General features: G+C 36.1%; 1 protein-coding gene and 1 long non-coding RNA gene across 2 annotated transcripts in view; both read right to left on the reverse strand.

Annotated features, from left to right (window-relative positions):
• Positions 1–9943: 9943 nt before the first annotated feature.
• LOC131045867 (uncharacterized) lies at positions 9944–13238 on the reverse strand. Its single transcript, XR_009105880.2, has 3 exons — positions 11167–13238; positions 10540–11065; positions 9944–10408 (listed from the first exon to the last, which is right to left on the reverse strand). It is a non-coding gene; the product is annotated as an uncharacterized LOC131045867 (long non-coding RNA).
• An 847-nt stretch (positions 13239–14085) lies between these two features.
• The window catches only part of LOC131045866 (beta-glucosidase 22), a 34080-nt gene continuing 32875 nt past the window's right edge, over positions 14086–15290 (reverse strand). The window contains exon 9 of the transcript XR_009358682.1: positions 14086–14588. The gene's annotated coding sequence lies outside the window, so the exon portion shown is untranslated. The remainder of the gene's footprint in view (positions 14589–15290) is intronic.

Here is a 15290-nt window from a genome sequence, read left to right on the forward strand (position 1 = left end):
TCAAAAATCATTTCATCATATCCCACCATGGCTTGGTAATCATTGTACATATCCACATCACGAGGTAAATTTAGCTAGGGGCAACATTGATCATCATTCCATCCTAAGTCAAACACTCGCAGCAGACCAAGAAAATCAAATCAACAATCAAGAGAATAAAACATTGATCACTTAATAGATTCACAACACATGATGGATGATTTTTTGAAGTATAAAATGTTTGCATCTTGCATGAAGTTTTGACTATTTTTGCACTTGAACTTTTTTGAACTATTGGATCCTCTAAATTTTCTCAACAATGCATCGAGCTAGAGAAAGTAATTGGGACTCCAATATTTTTTTTAGTTTTTTGTCTGTGAGGTGATCACTTGTACTGTGCAAAAACTTGTCTCGAGACGTGATTCAAAGCATATCACTGAAGACATGGTTCCACTTTGTGCATACAACTAGTTTAATCTTGTCTGTTTATACACAAGCCGCACTCGAGTTGTCTTGGTTCAATTATACCTCGACACTTGTGCCATCTTGCAAAATCAAAAATCATGTAAATTTTTCTCAGGTCATTATGGTTCAATTATACCATTATGCTTGTATAATTTTTCAACATATCCCAATAGCTCAATGATGATAAACACAAAAAAAGCAATAACATGTGACTATACAGGAATGACAAATGAAAGAATGAGGATGATCAATTAGTTGCATATCATTTTATAATTAGTTGCATATCATTTCAAAATTAGTTGCACATCATTATCATACATCTCATTTTCAAGATACATCTCACAGCATATCATTATCATACATCTCCTTTTCAAGATACATCTCACAGCATATCATTATCATACATCTCAATTTCAAGATACATCTCACATATCATATATAAAGCATCATCGCATCATTATCCATCAAATATCAAATCACATGCATCTATCTAAACATTGCACCATCATCATAGAATCATCAAAAATCATATATAAAGCACTATCCATCAAACACATCACATGTGGATCAAAGAAAACGGTGTCGTGTATATATATATATATATCAAAAATGATCAAGTATACAAAATATGTCATGTTTGTCCCAAATACAACAAAATGATCAAAAAACAATAGAGATGAGGTCTCTCAGGTATGACTATCTCCTAAGGGTGACGGTCTCATAGCAGATTGCCCAGAACCTGGATCTCCATGTGGATCCTGACGAGTCAGCCTAGTCACTCCTCTTCTCTCTGTCCTCGAAGATGTCTTCCTAGATCGACTAGATCTCATCGCCATAAAACTGGGAGCTCTGCGCTCCCTGGGAACCAGATCCTCATACAGTCGCTGGTAGTACTCAGCCTCCTTGGTTGTATATTGCATCTCCCTCAAAGTGTCTCTCATCGAGCCACTAGCCACCACTCTCTCCAGACTATCTACCCGAGCCTTCGCTCGACCCAAGCGCTCCAAAACTGTATCACGCTCTGTGGTCAACTCTGTAATATGTTGCTAATGTGCCAGTAACTATGTCTACAGATGTTGCACTGACAACTGTAAGGATTTAATCTAAGCATCCTCTCGGTGAGTGGGAATTTGAATCTGGAGGGGTACCTGTGTAGTGGTACCCCCTATCCCTCTCCCTATCCCCGGCACTGGTGGGGGTAAAACATCTGACCTCCTCCTCTGGGTCGGCCGTCTAAAATCATCTATCCCTCCCACAGCTGCTATCACCTCCCCTGCTCGCCCACCACCCCCAGCTCCAAATGCATAACCTCCTCGGCCTCTATCCTCCACTGCCAGTCGCACTACTCTCTCAACTCGTATCCCTCTATCCCCACCAACTCCACCTCTATCTCGTCTCCTCCCCTGATCTCTTCTCCCTCCTCTATCTCCACGTCAACCTCTGCCACCTCCTCCACCACCTCCATCATCACCTCCTCCACCATCCCCACCTCCCTCATCAAACTCCTCTCCCTCCTCTCTCTGTCTCCCTAGCCTCTTGAGATACTCATCCTCATCCTCATCAAAAGAAGGAATCATCTCCGCTGGATCAGATATCCTGGCTACAGCATGAGCCACAAAAAGCGTTGTGAACTCCTTTGCCATACCTGCATCCACTATCTTGTAGGCATAGTCCCATATCTGGTTGGCTAGGTGCATGTACTCCTCAACCACCGCAACATTGTCAATAGTGGGTCCCCACTCTAGCACATCCTGCCTCCGTTGAGCATATAAGCATTCTTCCTGTGGAATCCCCTGCTATCATCCATACTGTCGTTGAACTCGCCTGTGCAGGAATCTCTCAATAATAAAGGGCGTCTGCCCTATCAAAAATCGGGACATATATAGATAGGGCATCTCCATCCCATCCTCCGCCCACACCTCACAATCCATATACGGTCTCCAGACGACCGTATCGATATCATCAAGCACCCTCCTCCAGTGTTATAATTTGCCCAGCTTACGCTAGATAGCTATCCCCGTGTATCCATATGCATAGGCCCGTCCAACTGGCCTATCTCTATCTGCAAGTGGCCTCATTGTGGGAATATGCTCCCATGCCCATACTTGTAGCAACATAACCCTAGCTAATAGACTGCCATATCCCAAGTACACCACCTAATGCAAGTCCCTGTATAAGTGGGCCAACATAGCCGACCCCCATGCAAATCGGCAACCCTATGTCACCATGTCCTCCAAGACCAACCCCCATCCCACTTCCAGTCCCTTCGACCTACGGTCGGGACACAAAAAGCCACCTATGAAACCTGCCAGTACTTATGGTAGAGGGGTGTAATCCAAATCAATAAACTCTTGCTAGGGGATCTCATAACTGCAAATCATATCATCTTGCAGAATCCAGCGAAGGGCCTCTGTCCTACCCTCCTCAGTCTGCTTGTATGGCAATAGTGCACCTAACACGGAAATCCCCAAATCCGGTAGCAATCCTCAGGTGTCACTGTAATCTCACCTGTCGCCAAATGAAAGGTGTTGGTGTCACTATGCCACCTCTCTGCCAAAGCTATCAATAAACCCCGGTTAATGATATAGCGGGGCATCTCTAACAAAGAGGACAATCCTCATCTCTCAATGATGTCCATGTCTGCCTGTGTCAATCGTGGAATAAAAGACAATGGTCTCGGAAATCGCTCTCACAACTGCACAACCCTAAGCCACTCCTATCACAAGCAAAACATGTCCAATATCAGTTCCACTATCATATCAAAAATCCATATCAAAACATTATATCCACATCAACTTGAAACATTGAAAAACAAATCAAGTTTCACATCATATCCAATCCATATCAACTTGACACAATGCAAATCAAATCAAGTTATCTATCAAATCCATATCAACTTGAAAAACAAATCAAGTTTCACATCCATATCAACTTGAAAAACAACTCAAGTTTCACATCCATATCAACATCACATCAACATCAACTTGAAACACTGAAAATTAAATCAAGTTCATATCAAACATTCATATCAAAATTCACATCATATCCAATCCATATCAACATCACATTTACCCTAACTTGAAACAATGCAAATCAAATCAAGTTATCCATCAAAACTCCATATCCAAAAACCATATCAGAACTCATAGCGGACATCCAAAAATTATTCAAAACAACACACAGCAAGCACGCAGATCAACTATCGCACCCATCCAGGAAAAATTGGTAGACACCTACCTACACCTACCTATCTTCATTCCACTCAAAATCTCTCACAAAATCCTATTTTCTCCAACATTTTCCGCCTACGTGCTAAAAAAAAAATTCTCCATGCTAAGCTGCTAGCTATGCGCTACCGCATTCACCCTATGCGCTAAACTTCATCTATGCGCTATCCTATTCTATCCTTGTGCCACCTAAATCACCCTATGTGCTAAACTTTATCTATGCGCTATCCTAATCCACCCATGTGTTGCAACCCTAACCATATGCGCTAGGTTTACCTATGCGCTATCCCATTCTACCCATACAAACCCATGTTGACCGTATGCACTAGGTCTTACCTATGCGCTACCCTTTCCACCTTATACGCTAGCCTGTTAACCCGTTGCGCTAAAATCCCTAGATGCACTATTCTAAACTACCTATGCGCTACCCAACCCAACCTGGACGCTACCCTAGATTTTAAACCTCGACGTGCTATCCTTTTTATCGTATGCGCTAGGGTGCAGACCCTACGCGCTTAACTGTTAAAATCCACAATAAAAAATGAAAATCGTAACTAAAAATGACAAAACAAAAAAACAAAAAGGGGCAAAAATTGATGACTTATCGGTGGTCCATACGTGGCAGGACTCCGATACCGCCAAACGTGCTCGAATCGATGAGAAGCATGGGGAACCAGCATTTTGTCTTTCTCTCCAAATGTCACTTTCTCCAAAGTCAACAAGCACAAATGATACAAATGAAACCACTTTTTACCTTTTTATAGGGTAAATGGAAATAGGGTTTAGCAGGTGGAACATGTAAATTGCCCGTGGTCTCGCTTCTACCCCTAGCAAACATCATTATCGGGAGATGAATCAAATTAACACATTCAACATAGACAAAATTTTTAAATGTGATGAAATTTATCAACAATTATCAAAATCACATCATATTTTCATTTTTTTGATTCATCTCTCGAGGGGGCATTATCAACATCATTTATCAAATTTGGGGCACAACATGAACATTTCAATACATGACATCACATTGATCATGATCAAATTTTGACGACACATCAATTTTCTTCGAATCAACATGTGCACACACGTCACTTCAAAGAGGGGCAAAATGTAGACGTATAAAAATGACCATATTTCTAAATGAATATTTAATGTTCATTTTATTCTCATTCCTCTATTTAATTAAATCTAATTTAATTAAATCATCCACATTCCTCAATTTAATTAAATAAATTATTCAATTTATTTATTTAAAATTCAATTAAGCCTTTTATATCATTTAATTGAATAAATCATTTTATTTAATTAAATCCCTTCTCTCTACTTTTAATTAAATTTACATTTAATTAAATAAGTTCACCCCAAATAAATAAATCTAATTTATTTAAATCCCCCACTTGCAACCAAATTGAAATAAAGCAATTAATTTTAATTAAATCATATTATCCCTCACCCACTTGCATTTTCCTACATCTCCCACTTGCCTCCTAACCCTCTTCCTAAATTCTTCTCGAAACCCTCTAATCCTAATCAATTAACCTAAACCCTTCAATTATCCCCTTTCCCTAAATTTGAGGTCACTTCTCAAATTTGGAGTAAAGTCTTCCAAAGGCATTAAAGCCTTTATGCCTTCAACAAGCTAACTTGTTGAATACCCTCACATTTGGAAGGACTCTTACAAGTTTGTCCCCAAAGTCTCTCAAACCATTAATGGTTAACTAACCCTTTGTGGCATGGTTAGAAAATTTTTCCTTAAATCGACCCCCATCTAACCCAAGGGTCTCATCAAGCATTCATTGCTTTGACCATGGTTATCCCTTTAACCCTTGCACAACAGTTTACCCTTTGGGTAAAAGATTTATCCAATGGATAACCTTAACCTAACCTTAACCCTTACCTTCTAAGGTAACCATGAGGTCTCCTCAATAATTTAATGCTTCTTACATCTCCTCTCAAGCAATCTTATGTTGACAATTGTCACCACTTCATTGGTGAGAATTGCAAACATGGATTGATAACTTTCAATCCTGACCCTTGATAAGATCCTTCAATCCTGACCATCCATTGCCTTGTTTCTCCTATAAATAGAGCCCTCATCCCTCCATTTTATAATCCAAGTCTTTAGCATCATACTTATACTCAATTTTAGCAAGCATCTAGCCTCTCTTTACAATAGAAATAAATCTAATAATCATTTTAGAAGCATTTCTATCATCTTAGTTAAATCATATAACTAGTATATCATGTTAGGATAGTATTTTTTACTAATCTTGTCATCTTATCATCTAGTTTAGTTCATTTGTTAGAATCATGCATAGATAGGATGCATTCATACTAAATTTGATTTAAAATATCCCTCATTCTTACATTTGTCATCTCTAAGTTTCTTTTCTCAGTGATCTGAGAGCAAAGGCATTGGCTTGAGGGATCTTGGGAGATTGATAACAATGGAACACCCCTTGGGAAGTTGAGCTATTTCTCATAGCTCCATAGCTTGCACCAAGAGTCCCATTGGTGTGTGGGCAAGTCTTTGAATAATTTTCATAATTTCAGTTTCATTGAACCTTTTTTCCTGCATACAATTACAAAACAAATTTGCTTATCATACTTATCTACTATGCTCTATGGTATCCTTTCTTTAGCTTTCATCTTAGTTTGGAAGTTTTTGAAGTAGTCTGCTATAATGTTGTCATTGTTAGAGCCCATACCGGTGATAGCTTCCATGATTTGTCTACCTATCGGGATGTCATATCCAAAGTCCTTATGACCAATGTCGGGTATCTCTTTGGTGAAGTAAAGCATCAAACACACAAGTAGGTTGTCAAAACGGAATGTCCCCTTCTTGTCACCTTTAATATTTTTCAGGTTATCAATCAGTTCATCCTTAAGCCATCCACAAATATCAAGCCTAGCATTGTTTTTAACCATCTCATATGCACTATGAATACATAAGCTGGAAACCAAATTTAATATATTTGTATGAGTTACTCTATAGCCAAGTACCATGCTCACATATCTTACATTTGCATCAGTAATGTCATTAACCCTAAGATATTTGTTGTCAGATGTAGCTCCAGTTAAATCTATAACACCCTTGCTAGGTATCTTCTTAGTTTTGTCAAGCCTACTACCGATTGAGGGTAAACCAGTAACTGCCTTGATTGATTCCTTTGAGATTTTAAAAATAAAATCAAGCCACATGAATTCTCCATGAACTCTTCTCAGTACAAGACAGACTACCTCCTTCGAAAATTTAGGTATGTTTAGAATTTCAACAAATCCTAGGTCTCCTACAATCTTGTGCTCCAGTTTAACCAAACCTTGCTCATCTGTAATAACGTCATTGTACATGTTTTACAAATCATCAGTCCCTAAATTCTCTACGTTGCAGTGAATCTAGATTCTAGGGTGTTCGGCAAAAGTGACTCCCTTCGGAATTTTCGAAAAAGCTCTTATAGAACCATCTTGCTTGGCAATTTCAGGTATGATCTTAAACACGGGCCTAGGGCGCTTAATATTTTCTATCACAGTAGGGTTTGCAATAAACTCAGGTGCAGAAGATGAAGATGTCATTTTGAAAGATAAATAGCTCTTGCTTGAAATCTTGAATGCTCGAAAATACCTTGTTGCTTCACCTTTGGATGCCTTTGCTCAATTTTGCGCTCTCTGAATGCTTGAATGCTTGGTGGATGAAAAATGAGGGTTTTCCAATGCTTTATAACCAAAAAGTTCTTCAAAAACTGTATTTAATGCTCGTCGATTAAGTGAAAACTTAACACATCTGTCGATAAAGAAGAAATGTGTCTTCTTACCATCAACTGAGGGTAGAATGCATGTTTTTCAACTTGTTGCCATACCCCCTAAGGATTATTCCTTAGTTAGATGAATAATCTCCTACCGGTGGAGGGTTACTCTGTTCTACCAGTGCAGAGATAGATTCATCAATTCTCTAGTCTCTCTTCTTAATCCATTGTTTTGAAAATTCTTGCTTTATTTCATTTACCTTTTATTTTCCCTTCTCATTAGATCCTTTATTGTTTGTTGGTACAGTCTTGCTTCTACAAAATTTTGCAATATGCCCAATCTTGTTACATGCATAACAAGTTACATTATTCCTCTGAATATCTTTTCCATATCCTTGACCGGTTTGTGTTCTGCATTGATTAGATAAATGTCCAAATCTACCACAAACATAGCATTTCACATTCATTCTACAATTTTATGAATTGTGACCAACTTTATTGCATTTGGAACATTGACCGGTGGGTAAGTTTGTATTCTGATTATTTCTAAATCTACATTAATTTGCTCTATGACTGAATTTGTTGCAATTGAAACATTTCCCATTAAATTTATAAGCATTACGTTGTCTTACCGGTTTACTATGATCTTGATTATTTGTAGTCCCGAAACTTTCTCCATGTTCAAATCCAAGTCCAATTTTATCTCCATCAGGTTTTTGTCTTTTCAGCATGTCATGAAGTCTTTCTGAACTTTTCTTGAATTTGTCTTTGTGTTCATTTGCAATGATCAACTCATTTTCTAGAATCCCAACTTGTCTTATAAGCTCATCTTTATCATGTTGTATGTGAATCGGATCTATCTTTAGCATATTATTCTCATGGCAAAGTCTCAAGTTTTCATTTGCTCCATCATTAAGTCTCCTAGTCAAGTCTTCTTCATTCTTCTTTATGTCTTCAATATCCTTACATAGCCTCATGGTTAAATCTTGTGTTTCAATCCTCATGTTACAGTTCTCTTGCCTCAACTTCTCTGCAATATCTATAAGAGTTTATTTTTCATCATCATGTTTGTGCATTTGCTCATGAAGTTCCTTCCTCTTGTTTTGTGTTATAACCAGGTTCTCCTGAAGTCCTTTAATGAATTCTTGAGCAATCCTCAGATCATCTTCAAGTTTTATATTCTTCAATTTTTCTACATCAAATTCTTCAAGAGCTCCTTCCAACTGTTTTCTCAAACTCTCCATCAGTACCGGTTTCAGAATCTTCCTCAAGTTGTTAGGCTTTTGCAAATAGAGGACCAGGCTCTGATACCAATTGTTAGATGCAACAACAGTCTCAATGAAACTAAGAGGGGGGGTGAATCAGTGTCTAACCAGTGAATGGAATATTTGAACTTATTTATAACTTTGCAAATTAAATTACTGTACCGGTAAACAAGAAATAATGCAGTAAAGAGAAATAACAAAGACAGCATAAATGCACACCATAACACGGAATATTTTGGCGAGGAAACCCGGTGTGGAAAAAACCTTGGTGGGATTTGTGACCCACAATATTTACTCACTGGCCAATATGAATAAATATTACTTACAACATGGGCCTACACATGCAGGAAGGCCAACAGCCTAGAGTGCACTGCTCAATAGAAGAGTCTCACTAACTACAAAATGGATAATTAAATCCAATATAATGTACTGCTCAAAACAGCATCTCTAATGCCTGGTTCAGTACTGGTTTAAGCTCAGTCAGATACTTTAACCAAAAACCTTTCGTTGTCTTACATATACCAACAATAAATCTATCCTATACTTCATCATACAAAATGATCTATAAGATAGCATACATATATGAGTCTTTACAATACATCAATTCGTCTTACAAATAAATAATTGCATTTACAATATAATTCATATAAACAAAACTTTGTCTCATGTCGGCTTGAGAGACGGTATACTCCATTGTCGATGTAATCTGGATGTCGGTGCATGCCAGTGTATGATGTCTGCGATGTCGGTGCCTGTGTAGAAATATGTTACAGTCAGTTGCCATCAATGACAACATCAACCATATTCTCATAGAGTGTAGAATGCGAACACTATTAGGATGTCTTAAGGGGATGGCCAAAGAGGATGTCTTAAGGGGATGTATAACATAAAAGAATACATTTAAAAGTTTTTCAACCAAGCATGCATATGTAACAATTTACATAAATTAGCATACTTCACATAAGGGGATCTAAAGTTAGGACCTATTAGGATGTCTTAAGGGGATGTCCAAAGACGATGTCTTAAAGAGATGTCCAAAGTGCATGTCTGAAGGAGATGTATATCACATGTAAAAGAACATGTATGTATGTAATTGAAGAATACATAAAATCATAAGTATAAAAGCATTTCAACCTTGAGCATGCATAACAATATATGAAAACCATTGTTCACCATGTAAAATAAAAAAAAACTAGATATGATCCAATATTAAAAAATCATCTCTAAGTTTTGATATGGTCCAAAAATATATATATCCAGTCTTAGTTCAAATTAAACATGAGTTCAAACTCTAGTTCAAATATAAAAGTATGAGCTACAAAAACAAGTTAGATAGCCTAAGTTAGCTCCCGATACGTATAGTCTAGATCCTCTCTATCTTTTATTATCTCCAAAAAAATTCCATGCTTTTCAAAAGGTAACATCCACTTTTGGTTGCCACGTCCTTTTTTTGGCAATGTCTCAAATTGCAGCTTTGTCGCTATAACCAAGTGATTGTAATGTACAACTGTTTTTCTAGGCATGTATTCAATAAATTGAATACGATTTTTGTCTATCTTAGTTTGTTAATAATAGGTTCCTTCTATAAGAACTGAACCAGTTGGATATGATTGTTCATCACTGTCTATAGTTACTTTAGGCAATTTGAATTTTGCTTTCGTGCATCTTAGTAGATAATAATCTACACCTTCCACATTGTCAGGATCCACAACCATAGCAAAAATATCACCTACATGTATGTACATCCAAATGACACCATATAAATTTATAACAAAAGTAAGATGTATCTATAAAATTTGAACATGTCACTACATGATCTAAATTAAAACTAAATAAAAGAACATGTATGCACACACGCACCTGAAACGACTAAATCAGAAACACGTTCATAATCAGTTGAATATATAGGATCATGAATGTCTATGTCATTTTCATCATCTTCATAAGGAGGCATTTTGATTAACTCTTTCATATCCCACTGTGAGACATATCCATTTGCAATATTCTCGCATTGACTCATTGGATAGTGCTCAACACAGTCAACACAAAAGCATGATTTTTCTCTTACTTGAATCAATGGAGGCTTGTGGTGTCCTGTAGTCATCACTTGATGTAAAATTCTAATACCAACAATTGTTTGACAATTGTAAGGGTTAGATCGATCAATACCTATTACAAATATGAAATGAAATTTGCACATTTTAAGATCAACTACTTTAGGATAAAAGTGAAATGCAGAGCTGATGAATTTTTTTAAGAATTCTTGAGAACAAAAATATTTTACGTTTCACTTCCCAAAAATAATGTTTGTTGTATGGCGTGTTCTGACAAGCAAAATGACTTTGACGTCATTCAACAATATTGTTTGCATTCTCTATGCTATTACCTACATAAAAGAACTTAGAGATTTTAATATGTGCACTTCTTTTTAAATGAAATTATATTAAGAAATAGATACAACCAAATTGATAACAAAATTAACAGTACCTGCAAGTTCATGTTGGCGAAGTGCACGCTTCACACATGCTCCTGCTCCATCGTGCTCTCCTTTTCCATGCCCACTTTCAAAGAAGTTCCACAGAAACTTAACATTGTGTCTAGCATGTTGCATGGATAGCCAATTAAAGGCTTTTGCAAATTTAAATTATCCTGCTCCATAAAGTTGTATGTCATGTACATGTACAATTGAACATTTAAAATAAAATTTATCAAATTGAAATCAAATACAAATTTACATATAAATGAAAATGAATTGAAACTTATGTACTCACCTGCACAACCATCCGACCAAATCTAGTGTTGTGAAACATTTATCCCGCGATTTGCAAGATCTTCAAAAAAACAGTGCAAAACAATGAGCTACATAGCTCCTATCATGAACTTTATCATCGTTGATATAGAAATGAACCTCCTTGATGATAATGCGTTCATTTGGATTAGTACATTTTTCTACCCCATTTACATCAAATTGCACATGTTTATAGGTCACTTGCACAAATATTGCAACTTGATCAGAATGATAATATTGAGCTTGAATCTGCGATTGAGAGGCAAATGTATAGTTCTCGGAGAAATCTACAATTGAAAGAATACAACCAAGTGGAAAACAATTTTTGCAATCACGAAATTGTTTATCTTGCGATCGTGCACCATGACAATGTTGGATATGTGATAAATCATAGTACAAAATCTGTTCATAAATTCAAGGTAGGGCAATTCACTCTCCTTCAATGCAATTTTTTTGGATTCATCTCCTGACTTAGTTCGATGTCTCGTATTGAAATCTCTTCCACAAAATTGGCATTGAAACAACAATACTCTCAATTTGTAACGGAAATTTTTGCAAATCTCCACAATCAATACATGTACTTTTTATACACTGTACATTGAAGTCATTTAAATCTTCTAATTTATCACATAAAATTAATTTCACAAATTGTGTCGTACTTCCAGGGATGACCAAGTACTGCCATAGCTTTTTTATATGACTCTAAGTATAGATGAAACTCAACATGATTTCGACAACAAGAAGTTTCGCGTACTTTATTTATGTGTACAAAGCAAGGGCGCAACCTCTCAAATATTCTCTAACATATTTTCACATCTGAAAATTCTTCCTTGAATGCTTCAAATAGTTCACTTTGTGTTGTATCTACAAAATGTTTAGGATGTGAAATCTTCATACGAGTCTCTTCATCTTTCATCCGTATAGTGTCCCTTCTATTGGAAGAAACACGGGAGTGGCTGGTCCAATATTCGATGATCAGTCTTCTTACATCTTCAAAAAAATTATGCCTTTTGAGGAAGTCTACAAATATTTACCCAATTCATTTCAATGTTTTCATCTAACATATTTCTCCTCCTAATATATCTTTGAACAGTTTTTCTAGATATATGTAGTAATTCAAAAATTGTTGTAACTTGTCTTTTATGTGACAACCTACTACTAGAAATCGTAGTCATCAACGCTCTACGTGCAGCACTTGAATCAGCTCCTCGACTTGTGGTGTCAACAAGGTTCATTGCATTTGCAAATTTTCAACTATTGTTTCTTTTAAAATGACCTCCTGAGCTTTTGCTATTATCGAGACCCAACAACTCCAAAACAGGAGTCATTTCTCTTTTTCTGAATAACTTTACAAATAATTGTGCTCTCCTAACCATAGATTTTTTTTCAAAATATTCCTCCCACACGTTTTTGCAATGCAATTTAATTGTGCTCTCAAGTACCATGTGTTCAAATGAAATTTGACTGAAAAGAGAATCCTCATTCATCTCCATCAAATTTCTCATGACAATTGAAAAATTTGTACCTTGACTAGTACTAATTTCTTCCGCTACTTCAATTACATCATCTTCAACATCAACGGGATCTTCCTCAACATCAATAGGTTGCTCTTGATTGCGTTTTGTATGACCATTCTTTGAATCATCCCTTAAAAGATCATACTTTTTTGCTCTATTTCTTTTATTCCCCATTACACAAAGTATTGAAATTTGCTTTCCTAAAATTGCAACTGAATACTCTTTAAGAAAAAAATCAATTCCTTTGCAAAAAAATCACCTCCTCCCTTGAAAAAAATCAACTTCCTAGAAAAAAAATTGAAGATTTTATGAATTGTTTTTTGTTTTTTGTTTTTAAAAAACTAAAAAATCACTTCATTAATATATGAGGGAAAGGGTGGGGAAGCAAGCAGTCGCTTCCCCATGCGACTGCTCGCGTAGGGTCCCACCGCTTGGGGAGTCCCACTCGGCTGAGGATGCCTATGTGGCATCCCACATGGCAGCCTACTCAACAAAAACCCCCCAATTTGCAGAACTTTCAAGTTCTGCTAAGAATTTGACCATCAAATTTTTATTTTTTTTTAAACTAAAAATACTCTGTTCGAGAGCTCAGAGTGTGGAACGTTGACATATAATTTTTATAAAATTTCAATTAGAATTAGTATATTAAAATTAAAAAATACTATAGGTAGGTATATTAATATTTGAAAAGACTCTGATTCGGAAAAACAAAAAAAATAGTAAATCATATCAAAAAAAATTAAAAATTATATATAACACTAGAGGAGAGAGTCATCTTCAAGAATATATAATTTTGGGGGGAATTTCTATAGTTTTGATAGGGGAAATTCGGTGGGAGATGAAAATTGTCGATTTCGGGAAACTTCGACTTTGAATTGTTATAACAGTGAAAATATACATTGAAATCAGATTTTTTTTTCTGCACTGGATATGGATGTCATCTAGAACATATTTCAAAATCAAAGGAAAACAAGATTATTTACATATAGTTTTGTGGTGGGAGGTGAAACCCCTAATTTGCAGTATTTTTCAATAATTGAAAAAATGACTTTAATAGTTAAAAAAACATATAAATTCTTGTTCCAAATTTTTTTTTTAAATAATAGGCATAAACTTCATTCAGTTTTACACATTTGATCTGTTTACATCATCTTCAAATACCAAATAGAAATATCACTTTTGTGCTATTGAAATTGAACTGTTTTGTTGTTGTTAACCTTTTCCTTTATAAAAGTGACACAAGTTTGTACTTTTACCCTAACATCACAATAGTACAATAAATGTCCCCCTATAAGAGAGAGAAAATGAGGATAAGAATCCCCCCAATGAAGAAGAAACTCATGTGCCAATGATGAGACCCTGAAGACAAATCAAGATTCATTGCCTTCAAACAACATTTCTCCCCTTAGCAAGAAACAAATCCACTAGAAATTAGAAAATACATTCCTATTCCCATTCTCAACCCCATGTGTCACATTCATAATGAAGAGACAACATAAGCTATTATTAGCCTAATCGAATAAAAGACAAAAAGAACTTAAGTTTAGGTTAGGTGAATAGAGTGATAAGGACTTGTATGGTTAAAATATGGGGGATGCCTGCACCTGCAAGAAAACACAAATCACACACACACACATGAGACATTACGTTAGTGAAATCAAGAGATAGAAAATACAAAGTAATCTACTTGTTAGTCCAAGAAATCTCAAGATTGCTAAGCCCGTCTCATGCTTCTCTATCCCTAAAGATCTCTAAGATTCAAGGTGACCCTCACTTGGAAGAGCACTTGATCCTCAAGATGACAACCTAGAGAACGAGTTATGAATGATGATTCTAGGATCAAAATGACTACAACTAAGATCGTAGCAAAGATGAGATGATAGATAAAGATGCAAGATGAAAGATGCAAGATGGAGATATGAAATGAGTTCCAAATTGAAAGATTAAGTGAACTAATTAGGCTAATATGAGGATGAGATATGAGAATGCTATGAAAATGATATGAATTAAGCTAGCAAGATATTCTAAACATGCATAAACAAACTAAGCTATGATGTAATTAAAATGGCCTAAATGCTTGGTGATGGGGATTGAGCTCCTTGATAACTTGCACAACAAAATTGGACTATAGATTGGATGCAATAGAAAACTTGATGCCTAGATTGAAGAAATGGGCTCTATTTATAGAGAAAATAGAGAAATGGATGGTTGAGATTGAGCAATCTCAACAAGAGCTAGGATTGAAAGTTATCAATCATTGTGAGGGATTCAATCTAGTCCCAAGGTGACAAATGTCATCTTGAGAT

The sequence above is a fragment of the Cryptomeria japonica genome, chromosome 8 (assembly GCF_030272615.1).
Source record: "Cryptomeria japonica chromosome 8, Sugi_1.0, whole genome shotgun sequence".
Classification (NCBI taxonomy): domain Eukaryota; kingdom Viridiplantae; phylum Streptophyta; class Pinopsida; order Cupressales; family Cupressaceae; genus Cryptomeria; species Cryptomeria japonica.